Source organism: Arachis hypogaea, chromosome 18 (genome assembly GCF_003086295.3).
Source record: "Arachis hypogaea cultivar Tifrunner chromosome 18, arahy.Tifrunner.gnm2.J5K5, whole genome shotgun sequence".
Taxonomy (NCBI): domain Eukaryota; kingdom Viridiplantae; phylum Streptophyta; class Magnoliopsida; order Fabales; family Fabaceae; genus Arachis; species Arachis hypogaea.
This window is the reverse complement of record NC_092053.1, coordinates 42,785,590-42,795,948: the sequence shown is the minus strand read 5'-3', so window position 1 is coordinate 42,795,948 and position 10,359 is coordinate 42,785,590. Positions and strand designations below refer to the sequence as shown.

The following is a 10,359-nucleotide window of genomic DNA, read 5'->3' as shown; positions in this document are numbered from 1 at the left end:
ATCTGGGTTTTGGGACTGGGTAAATGTGACACTAGATCTACTACAACAAATTTAGGCTGAGGCAACCTTTTAAAAATGTTGCCTATAATAAGAAAAAGTGTTGCCTTTGATGAAAGGTAACACTTTCCAACAAAACACAACGCTTTTTAGGGGGTTGGCTATACGGTCGTTACCTTTGGTCTAAGGCAACGCTTTTGTGTATCAAAGAGAACCCTTTTTATAACAACCTTAAAAAGATGTTGCCTTTTCTACAAAAAAAAAACAACTCTACGAAAGGGTTGCCTTAGAGCACCCAAAGACAACGCTTTAGATAAGACTTTATGGCAACACCTTTTACGAGTTGTATTTTTTAATACATAAAGCAACACTTGTCCAATTTTTTTTTTAAGTTGCCTTTCATATACCTAAGGCAACACTTGTATAATTTTTTTCTGGTTGTTTTTTTATATACCTAAAGCAACACTCCAGAATTTTTTAAGTTGCCTTTTTCATAGACCTAAAGCAACACTTATCTAAGTTTATTTGCAGTTGTCTTTTTCTAATACCTAAAGCAACACCTTATTGAGTTTTTCTTAGATTTTTTTATATCTAAAGCAATATATTTTTTATCTTTGTTAAATTTATATGATATTTAAAGGATATATAGCATACACTAACAATATTTAAATATTTAAATATTTAAATTCAATTTAATCAATATAGGGAGAATAAGCTAATAATATATATTACATATATATAAAAAGGTCTTCCAAGTATCAATTAACATACTTGTTAAGTTACCATGTCAAATAAATAATAAACATAAGTAAACAAAATACATGTTTTTCTCATGATGAAATTGAACAAAAAAAAAATTAGTTTTTCCATTTGAAACCAAAAAGACTTTGTGTTTCACCATTGTGCCAACAGTCGCCTTTATCTCTTCCAAAACATCGAACTCTTTCTGGATTCTCTTTACCAAACACTTTTTGAAATACATTACTAGGAGTTTCTCCAGCTTCATGGAGATCATCAAGTTTATCCTATACATACAAATAGTGAGATGCCTATTTTTAGTGATAATATTTCAATGAAATAATGCTCAATTTAATGATAAAAAGATTAGAGCGGCAAATTGGTTCTCCTAAAAAAAAATCATAGTTATGCTAGTCATTCTATCATCTAGATAATCACATGTCATAGATCATTATGAGCCTTATAATATTCACAAAATAGCCATAAAACAGCAACTCAAACAGCAACCATGACAACCATAAAACAGCCATAAAGTAGCAACTAAAGTAGCAACCACGACAACCATAAAACAACCACCATAACAGCCATAAAACAACAACCATGACAGCCACAAAGTAGCAAATAAAACAGCAACCACAATAGCCATAAAACAGCAACGAAAACAACAACCATGACAGCCATAAAATAGCAACTAAAACAAGAAAATTATAGACTAACTTACAATAACAACTTGTGTTTCTACATCAAGTGTTTTCCCTTTTAGTCCATTCCGAGTTGCAACAAACATTTTAGCTTGATTTGGCTCCTCTTTGTTCTCTTTTTTCTCACGCTACATGCCAATATGGCAATTATAAAGTTATAACATACTAAAATTAGGTAAAAATCATTGAGTAGAGAATTTTTACTCAAACGTGACCTTACCAAATCAACACGTACTCTTGCAAAAATAAAGGTTGATATAAAAACGACAAGAGGCAACACACACATGTACAATGCAGATTAAACACATACACTTAGATATAATGTATAATATTTTATTGGTTAAGCTAAGGTTGAAGAATCAGATAGAAGCAACTAGCAGGTAGCATCGTCATTGATTCATAGATATTCTCAGCACCACATTGGTAGCTTAGTTAGGTTTGAGTGACAGGTGTGTGGCATGGACATGTTCATGCACTAGTATGTATCACCATTTAGCACCACACAATTAACTAATTTTTCATACCAAAATTTTAAACCTTATATAATGTAAATTTTGCTCTGTATGGTGGATTCAGCATAATTATAACTTATAAAAGTGTGTTAGTTATTTGTTGGAGGATTCTAAGACGGGTTATACAGCAAATCCAAACTAATCATAAGAAAAGAAAAGATCCATTCATCAAAAATCAGTTTTGCAATTTTTATTACTAATTTTTTAATTCTCTCATAAACTTTTACCATGACATATGACAAGGTCATATCAACAAATCTCTGAGAAAGGAATTAACTTAAAATAATCTCTTAGGATCAAGACTTAAAACACACTAAATACACCAGACTACTATATTTAACATGATAAAGGAATTAACTTTGCAAAACTAATGTATACATCCAATCCATTAACAATATAAATACATGAAAAGAAAAAACACTACACAAAATAAGTTCACATTGATTACTCACATCGAAGGAGCTTGAAGCAGGCAATAAGCAAGAAAAGCAGCAATCATTCATTGCCCATATACCCCTACAGAGAAACAATTTTGTGGTCATTTAGCATATTTTACAAGGAAGTAAAAATTTAACAAAGCAACATGATCATCAAATGTCAAATACTAAATCTTTTAATAGAATTGACAATATTACCATATGCATCTCTTTCTGGATCAAGTGCCCCATTTGCCCAACTAGCACATTTATTCGGCTATACTTCAATGGATAAAATTTGCTTTTGTGCTATTGGCTACCGGCTGACTGAATCTGTGATCATGCCCCTTCTTGTTTATTGTTCTGATTATATAAAATAGAAAATTTATTACACAAACAATCAGTGACACTAATCGTTACTATAAATCACTGGCAATCATTGACACCTAAAGATTTGCATCGCGTTGAAACGCTCTTGTGGAGCACTTAAGAGAAATTTTTCCTCTACTATACACCTCAACAGTTAAGGTATAGCACATAGAATGATTTTCTACACTTGATGGCAGCAACTAGTAACTAGCAACTAGCAATTGCTAGAGGCAAAAGCGAGCAACAAGACAATGAGTAAAAGAACTTATTGAAGACAACAATAGATTTTATTTCAAACTCAATAGTTCAAAATCCTCGAGAAATAACAGCACAGATTGGGAAGGATAAAAATGCTAAATATATAGATATCACGGAATTATCGGCGAGTAACATCTTTTTCTTCATCCCCTGACAATCAGCAATGCAAACCCAGAATTGTTGCACAATCATGGATCATATTCGAGCATCAAAGCCGATAACTCCTCCCCCTTCTCCTTTCCTTCCACCTGCAACAAACAAAAGTCTCATGATTCATGCCTATCTCTGAATATGCTAAGAGCAAGAAAAGGGGAAAGGATCAGAGGGGACACCCATTTGGGAACTCTTACAAATAATATTTCAGAAAAAAACAACTTCTTTTTCAAGTAATATATATATATATATATAACCCTAAGAAAAATGCAGAAAAATTAAAAAATCCTAAGAAGTAACAATTAGAACCATGAAAAATTCAGAAAAGTTGTAATAAAACCCCTAAAATCAGAATTATCAAAAAGTCCCAAAAATTAAGATTCAATGCATTCAAAAATTCTATTTTCATACTAAAATTCAGAAAATCCCAATCTTCATTCACAATCAATGCATTCAGAAATTTTATTCCTTAGTAAAATTCAGAAGCTTTCTTACCAATACGTAGAGGAGAAGGAAGGGGTTCCAGCTGTGTGTAGTGTTGTCAAAGCTTGCGAAGAGGAGGAGGCGAGACAGGGAAAGAAGAGGAAGAAGGAGAAGGAGAGGGGTTTCTCGAAGATGACTGCGTACGTGGAGCCGAGACAGGAGGAGGAGGAGCCGTGGAGCAGCGCCCGTGGAGGAGAGCAACATGCCGACGCCCGTGGAGGAGAGCAACGTGCCGACGCCCTTGGAGGAGAGCAACGTGCCAACGCCGTGGAAGGGAGCACCGCGCCGTCGCCGTTTGGGGTGGATAGCACTGCGATCGAGAGCTGCGATCGTCGTGGAGGAGAGCCACAATCGTGGAGGGTTTGTGGACGCCGTTTGGGGTTGGTTTCAAATGTTAGGGTTACGGTAGTGAAAACTGATGAAGCAATAAGTGATGAACTGAAGCAATATAATCATGCCTTTTCTTTTTATTTTTTTAAGTTATTTGATTAGGAAATAATTGGTAGCAAGATGATTAAAAGTTTCCTTCTATAATTTTTAACTGTGAATAATTTTAGGCAACATTTTATAAATGTTATTTATTCAATTTTTTTTATAACTTTTATGAAATGTTGCATTTTTATTTAAAAATGTTGTCTTAAATGTTTTATATTGTAACATTTTTTGAGTGTTGCTTTAGATATCAAAAACAACAATTTTTGTGGGTGGCCAAAACTTTGGTTATCTTTGCCTTACTCAAAGGCAACTCATAAAAAATTTTATTTTTTTCTATCTAAGGCAACTTTTGTTAAATGTTGCTTTGAATAAGGGTTACCTTAGACCAAAAATGTTGTAGTCATATCCACCCATTACTTGGATCTATGAGAATGTGTGGTATAATAATCAGGGACCAAGTTATATCTCTCTTCATGAACAACTAGACCAAGGAATTGGCTATTGATCAACAATTGAGAGATTGAATCACCAAGGAATTGGGGTTCAATCACTCATGATTGCCAAGAGGTCAATGAGTGCATGATTGAAGAAGAGATGATGTGATGATTGATCCGGAGAATACATCATCTCCTAACTCCAATGAACCTTCCCTATCTCTATCTTCCCTTTCTTTACAACTTTATTAATTTCTGTGCATCACCCCATTCCCTTTACATTTCAGTCATTTAGATTTCTGCTCATTTACTTTATGCAATTTAACTTTTATTCTCTTTAATCCAGCTTTTTATCATTTCAGTCATTTACAATTCTGCCATTTACATTCCTGCACTTCAATATTCATCCATGATCAGTTCAACTAGAATATCCTAACAACTAAAGTTGTTCAACCAATCAATCTCTGTGGGATTCGACCTCACTCTTGTGAGTTATTACTTGACGACAATTCGGTATACTTGTCGAAGAAATTTTGTTAGGGTACAATTTCTAGTCAATCAGGTAGCGTGGGTCCGATTCGGTTTATGGTGAATGAGGATCCTTGTTCTTGGTATTAACACCGTCGATTCATCCTCTACCACTCCTTTGTTGGATCTAATGATATTTCTTCAAAAATCTGAAACCTTTTCGCTTTCTGCAATCATGTTCTCTTCAGCATTCCCATAATGGATCGGAAAGAGCTGCTTTTAGTAATTCTATTCCTGCGTTGAATTTGTAAATCTCTGTTGATGTTGTAACTTGTAGTTTTATAAAGTTGACCATTTTTATGTTTGATTTAATGAAAATTTTGGAATTTTATTTTAACAATGGTCATGGGTTGGTGTTGCTGCTTTGCTTTTGGGATGGTGGGATAGTGGATTTTGTAGTGAAAGTGCTGGTGGTAATTATGGAAGAAAGACAAAGAACGAAGAAAACAAAGAGTATTTATAAAATTATTAATAAAAATTTAATTATTGATTATTTTTATTTGAATAAAATATATTTTATTTGGATAAAATTTTAATTTAAATTTTTTATAATCAATTTTATCACCGTTCAAATCTTTTATGATAAAAAATGACTATTTACTTTAAGAATAAATATCAAATGTTGTTATCATGTGTTATGGAATGTACAATTGGCCTGTTTTACACTTCTGTACTATAAACACTCCTGGCCTGTTTTACACGTACAAATATCAAATCACCTTTCGAAACATTAACTCCCAACGTTAGAGCCTTAATGTGATGATGATGATAATGTGTCTATCTTGACTAAATCATAGCTTCCAAGAAGAATGTGTACCATCCACATATCTAATGCCACGTCTTAATTATGAATAGTTATAGTTAATAATTGGAGGCAGTTTCTTAATTTTCTTCTTCTTCATTCCTTCAAAGTTAGTCATGATTTTTCACTGTGCCATGCACTCAATTGCACGCATGAGGCCATATTCACGCGGTGTTTTGAGTGTTAAACACTGTTGAGATAAAAACCCTTTCGGACTTGTACATCTACATTGCACCTAAAATTTCTCATTATATTAACCACTATGCATAAATAAATTCCGTAATGTAGACACTCTCACCATTTATTATTTTATATAAGTTTTTTTTTTATCGAAGATAAACAGGTTCGAACCCGCAATCTCTGAAATGAATATGAAAAAATTATATTATTTAACTTATAATTCATTGATTTCATATATATATATATACATAAATATGAAAAAATTATTATTAAGGTTTCATATATATATATATATATATATATATATATATGAATTTAATTTTTATATATTAAAAATATATAATATTTTATATAATCATTTAATTATATTTTTTTTTGTTATGACTATTTATATAACCAATATAAATAATAACTATTTTAACTAATATAACAATACGTAACTAGATATTCGTCTAAAATTATTTTATATTAATAATATATTAAAATTAATTTTTCACATATAATACGAAATTAATGACGTTATCTATATCCAAATGTACTTTTATGAGTTTGGTTTTCATTAGTAAATTATATTTGAAAATGAAAATATAAAAAAATATAAAGATTAATAAAATTGGGTTGCTATCTCCATTGAGCATGACCACGCAGGTGTAAAAATATAAAAATCAATTAAAAGAACATTATTGCTTTCTTATATTATTGTCTCCATTAGGTTTTGTGGACTGGCATAGTGATGGGATAGTATTCGTTATCCTCCTGCTGCCATCTTCCTGAATTATACAACTTTGTGTTCGTAGAAATCAATGGTGTTATTATGGCACAAAGGAAAGTATACAGTTGTGAGAATTCAATGTGTACGTGATGGAATATATAAATTTGTGAAGAATTAAAGATGGAAAAAGAGAGTTTGAATTACTTCTAATTTTTTTTTCTTGAGAGAGGTTGAACTTCTAAGTTTTCCTTGTGGAAAAATTACGATTTTAAACTTATAATATAATATAATATATATTAGAAGTGATAATGAGAAATAATATTAACAATTTGAACTTAAATCATAGGATAAATAGTTAAAATTTGGTATCTATATTATAATTAATAACACTGAAGTTATGGATTGGCCAAACGTTTTTTAAAAAAAAATTGATTGTAAATAATTCGAGAGAGACATATATAGCATGACGTGTAAATATAGTGTTCATTAATGGATCCCAATATAACTATCTCTTCTTAAAATTTTATAATAAATATTCATTAATAGAGACTATATATTCAGTTATCATGATATAAATATATTCCTCTATTCACATGAGCAGGTTAAAATGGAAAAGTCTAGGGACCAATAATTTTATTGAATTTTGGCCAGCATGTAATCAGTAGAAAAAGGTGAGTCATTAGATAAAATTTCACATCAATTCCACACCATTAAATTATTATTAATGGCTATTTGATGGCTACCAATCACAAAAGTTGCTGGTCCCCTAACATTGCTCGGTTGAAATTATGAAGTTTTATCATTATTTAAGACTCCTTCCTTACAAAACGCTGGAGCCTTCCACGAATTTTGATTCCATAATACTTTGAAAAAGTATATGGAACCAAAATGTGACCAGCCAAAAAGTAAACAAAACCGTTTAATTAAAATCACTTTATGAATAATATGTTTGAAAACCGCTCCTGAGATCACGGAGCACAAACCAAAACCCAATTTTTCATGGAACTCAAACACATTTTGGCTGATTTTTGACTGATATGCTTTTGGTTCCCTAGTTGTTCTCTAATACTTTTTCATATACCATTATAGCTTGCAAGAGTTTATGTTTCCATTATGTTTTTTTTTTATAAACCACTTCTATCTACTACGGTATATGTGTTGGCAGGCTTTGTATGTAAACTGTGTTCATCTATCTCCTGCAATTCATGTGTATATTTTGAATCTGCTGAAACTTCTAACCAGCTACATAGAATTAAACAAAACTAAAATATAAACAATTTAAAAAAATTATAAATAAATAATATTGGAGGCGATTCATTTTATGAGAAATATTAGGAGTCACCGAATTTATTATTTTTTATCATTATTTAACCATCAACTCAATTTTTTTAGTATAATTTCTATAGTCTAATAATTCAACAATATAATTTATCTTATATTTTAAATATTAGTAACTAATTTATGACAAAAGTAATAAATTCTGATAATATTTTAACATTTTTCGTTATTTATTATGTGAGTTGTCTATGATTTTATGATATAAAAATCATCTTTATACATAAACGTCTCAATTCAACTATCATTCTTACTTTTGTTGTGACAACTCTTACTTCGACACATTACTCATGATTTCCCCCTTTAAATTATCTTAGTGTTCATTTTATGTACAAATATATCTTATTGTTTGATTTTATTTTATTTATTGTTTGATAAAGTTACGTTGGTCACGCGCACCCATAATAACATTGACAAGGAAGCTAAGGTGTCAAAGTCTTGTAGGCTAATTAAACAAGTCATGTGAGCCTTTATTCTAAGAGCCTATATTTGCTAGACTATGGTTTTGGATTTATATGACACGACACTGCCTGTTCTTCAGGTATCATAGGCCATATATATCACAAAAATACACCTTACAATGTATATTTTTCTATATAATTGATCATTCATGAAGCTTTTCATTCGCATGCTTAAATAATATCTCAATTTTTTTAAAAGATACTCTAAACCCTACTATTATTAGCATTTTTTTAGCATTATTATATCCTAACTCTACCTTTAGCATATGTCTTAATCAAGCAGGTGTTGGATATTGTAATCTAGCTAGAGTTTCAGTCATGGGGTTAAAATGCAAGAATAATTATTGAAATATGATCAAGCGAAGAAAATGGATCGAAGCTGCTTTTAGGTTTAAAGATAGGATATCTATCATAATAAACTTTGGATGAAGACGCAACTATGTGTGTGATGAATCAATGAATAGACTTATCCTTTCCACACGACCCTTCACATAATAATTAAAGTGGTTTTTCAAGAGCTAAAAACTCATGCCAACATCTACTTCACATACGTGACTTCACGTTCTTATGATCCTCAAAAATATTATCAACTAGGAAAAGTATTACGAGTGTGGAGTTTTAATAATTGTGTATTAATTGATTTTGGAATTGAGAAACAAATAAAGATTTCATTACCCTGTTTCACTCAACGACTGAAATGAGTCAATTAGCATAGATTATTTTTGCTTTATGTCGAAGTTCTATCTTTTGAAAATAATAGAGATTAAATTCTAAAATTTTGTCAATAAAGATTCCAATATTATTTCATCATATAAAATTATTTATCTCAAAAACTTAAAATATTAGATAAAATCACATGAATAATTATATATTCTAACAAAACTTTAATAGTCAAATGTTAAATAAATAGTTTTACACCTTTTTAAATTAGAGGTAAATATTAAATCAGAATCCAAAAAATTCTGAAGATGACAAAATGGTACTTGACTTTTGTTATTGACAAAATAATCCGTAAAAGATTTTAAAATTTGACAAGCGTACTCCTGAGCTTGCTGGAGCACATCTCCGAAAAGCACAATACTGACGTGGTCACCGTGGTTTGGTGACCCGGCAAACCCCCTCCAACCCTAACCCTTCCAGCCCCAACGCAGTTGATGAGAGAACTTTTGCGTGGTCTAAAAATTCGCAGATAAATCCTCATTGCAAGTATAGTTTCTAAACCAACAAAAGTCCTTTCATACAAACGTTTTGGTTGTCACAAGTAACGAACCCCTAAATAAATTGATAACCGAAGTATTTAAACCTCGGGTCATCTCTCAAGGAATTGCAGGGAGGTGTTCTTATTATTGGTTATGAGTTTTGTAAATTGGGGGTTTTGAAAGTAAGGAACAGGTAATTTAAATAACAAGAAAAATAAATAAATGATTATAAAATAAACTCTCGGCAAGGTATAAAAATTCGGAAGTCCTATCCTAGTTATCCTTATGAGAATTGAGTTTGATCCTACTTAGTTAACATTTTCTAAAGCAAGGAAAGTCAAGTGGACTAATTAGTTAGATCCCCTAAGTCCTAGTCAACTCCTAAGGAAAGACTAGAGTAGTTAGTAGAATTCAAGTCAATTAGCGAAAAGAACAATTAATAATCATGATAAGTTTGATAACTCAAGAGCCTCCAATTAATCAATTAAAGCCAAGAATATAAAAAGCTAAATAAGAATCATAAATCTGAAATACCTCAATTTATATCAAATAAAGAAAATCGTAACATAAATGGTTCATAAGCAAATTTGGCAACATAAGTAATTAAATAAAAGCATTAAAGTATCTGAAAGTAAAAGAAAAATAT

General features: G+C 30.9%; 1 long non-coding RNA gene across 2 annotated transcripts; it reads right to left on the bottom strand.

Annotated features, from left to right (window-relative positions):
• Nucleotides 1-699: 699 nt before the first annotated feature.
• On the bottom strand, nt 700-4,440 carry LOC112772223 (uncharacterized). 2 transcript variants are annotated; one of them, XR_011876212.1, is made up of 5 exons: nt 3,640-4,440; nt 2,584-3,239; nt 2,401-2,464; nt 1,457-1,564; nt 700-1,022 (listed from the first exon to the last, which is right to left on the bottom strand). It is a non-coding gene; the product is annotated as an uncharacterized lncRNA (long non-coding RNA). The 2 variants fall into 2 exon arrangements; XR_011876213.1 differs by lacking the exon at nt 1,457-1,564.
• Between the last annotated feature and the right edge of the window lie 5,919 nt (nt 4,441-10,359).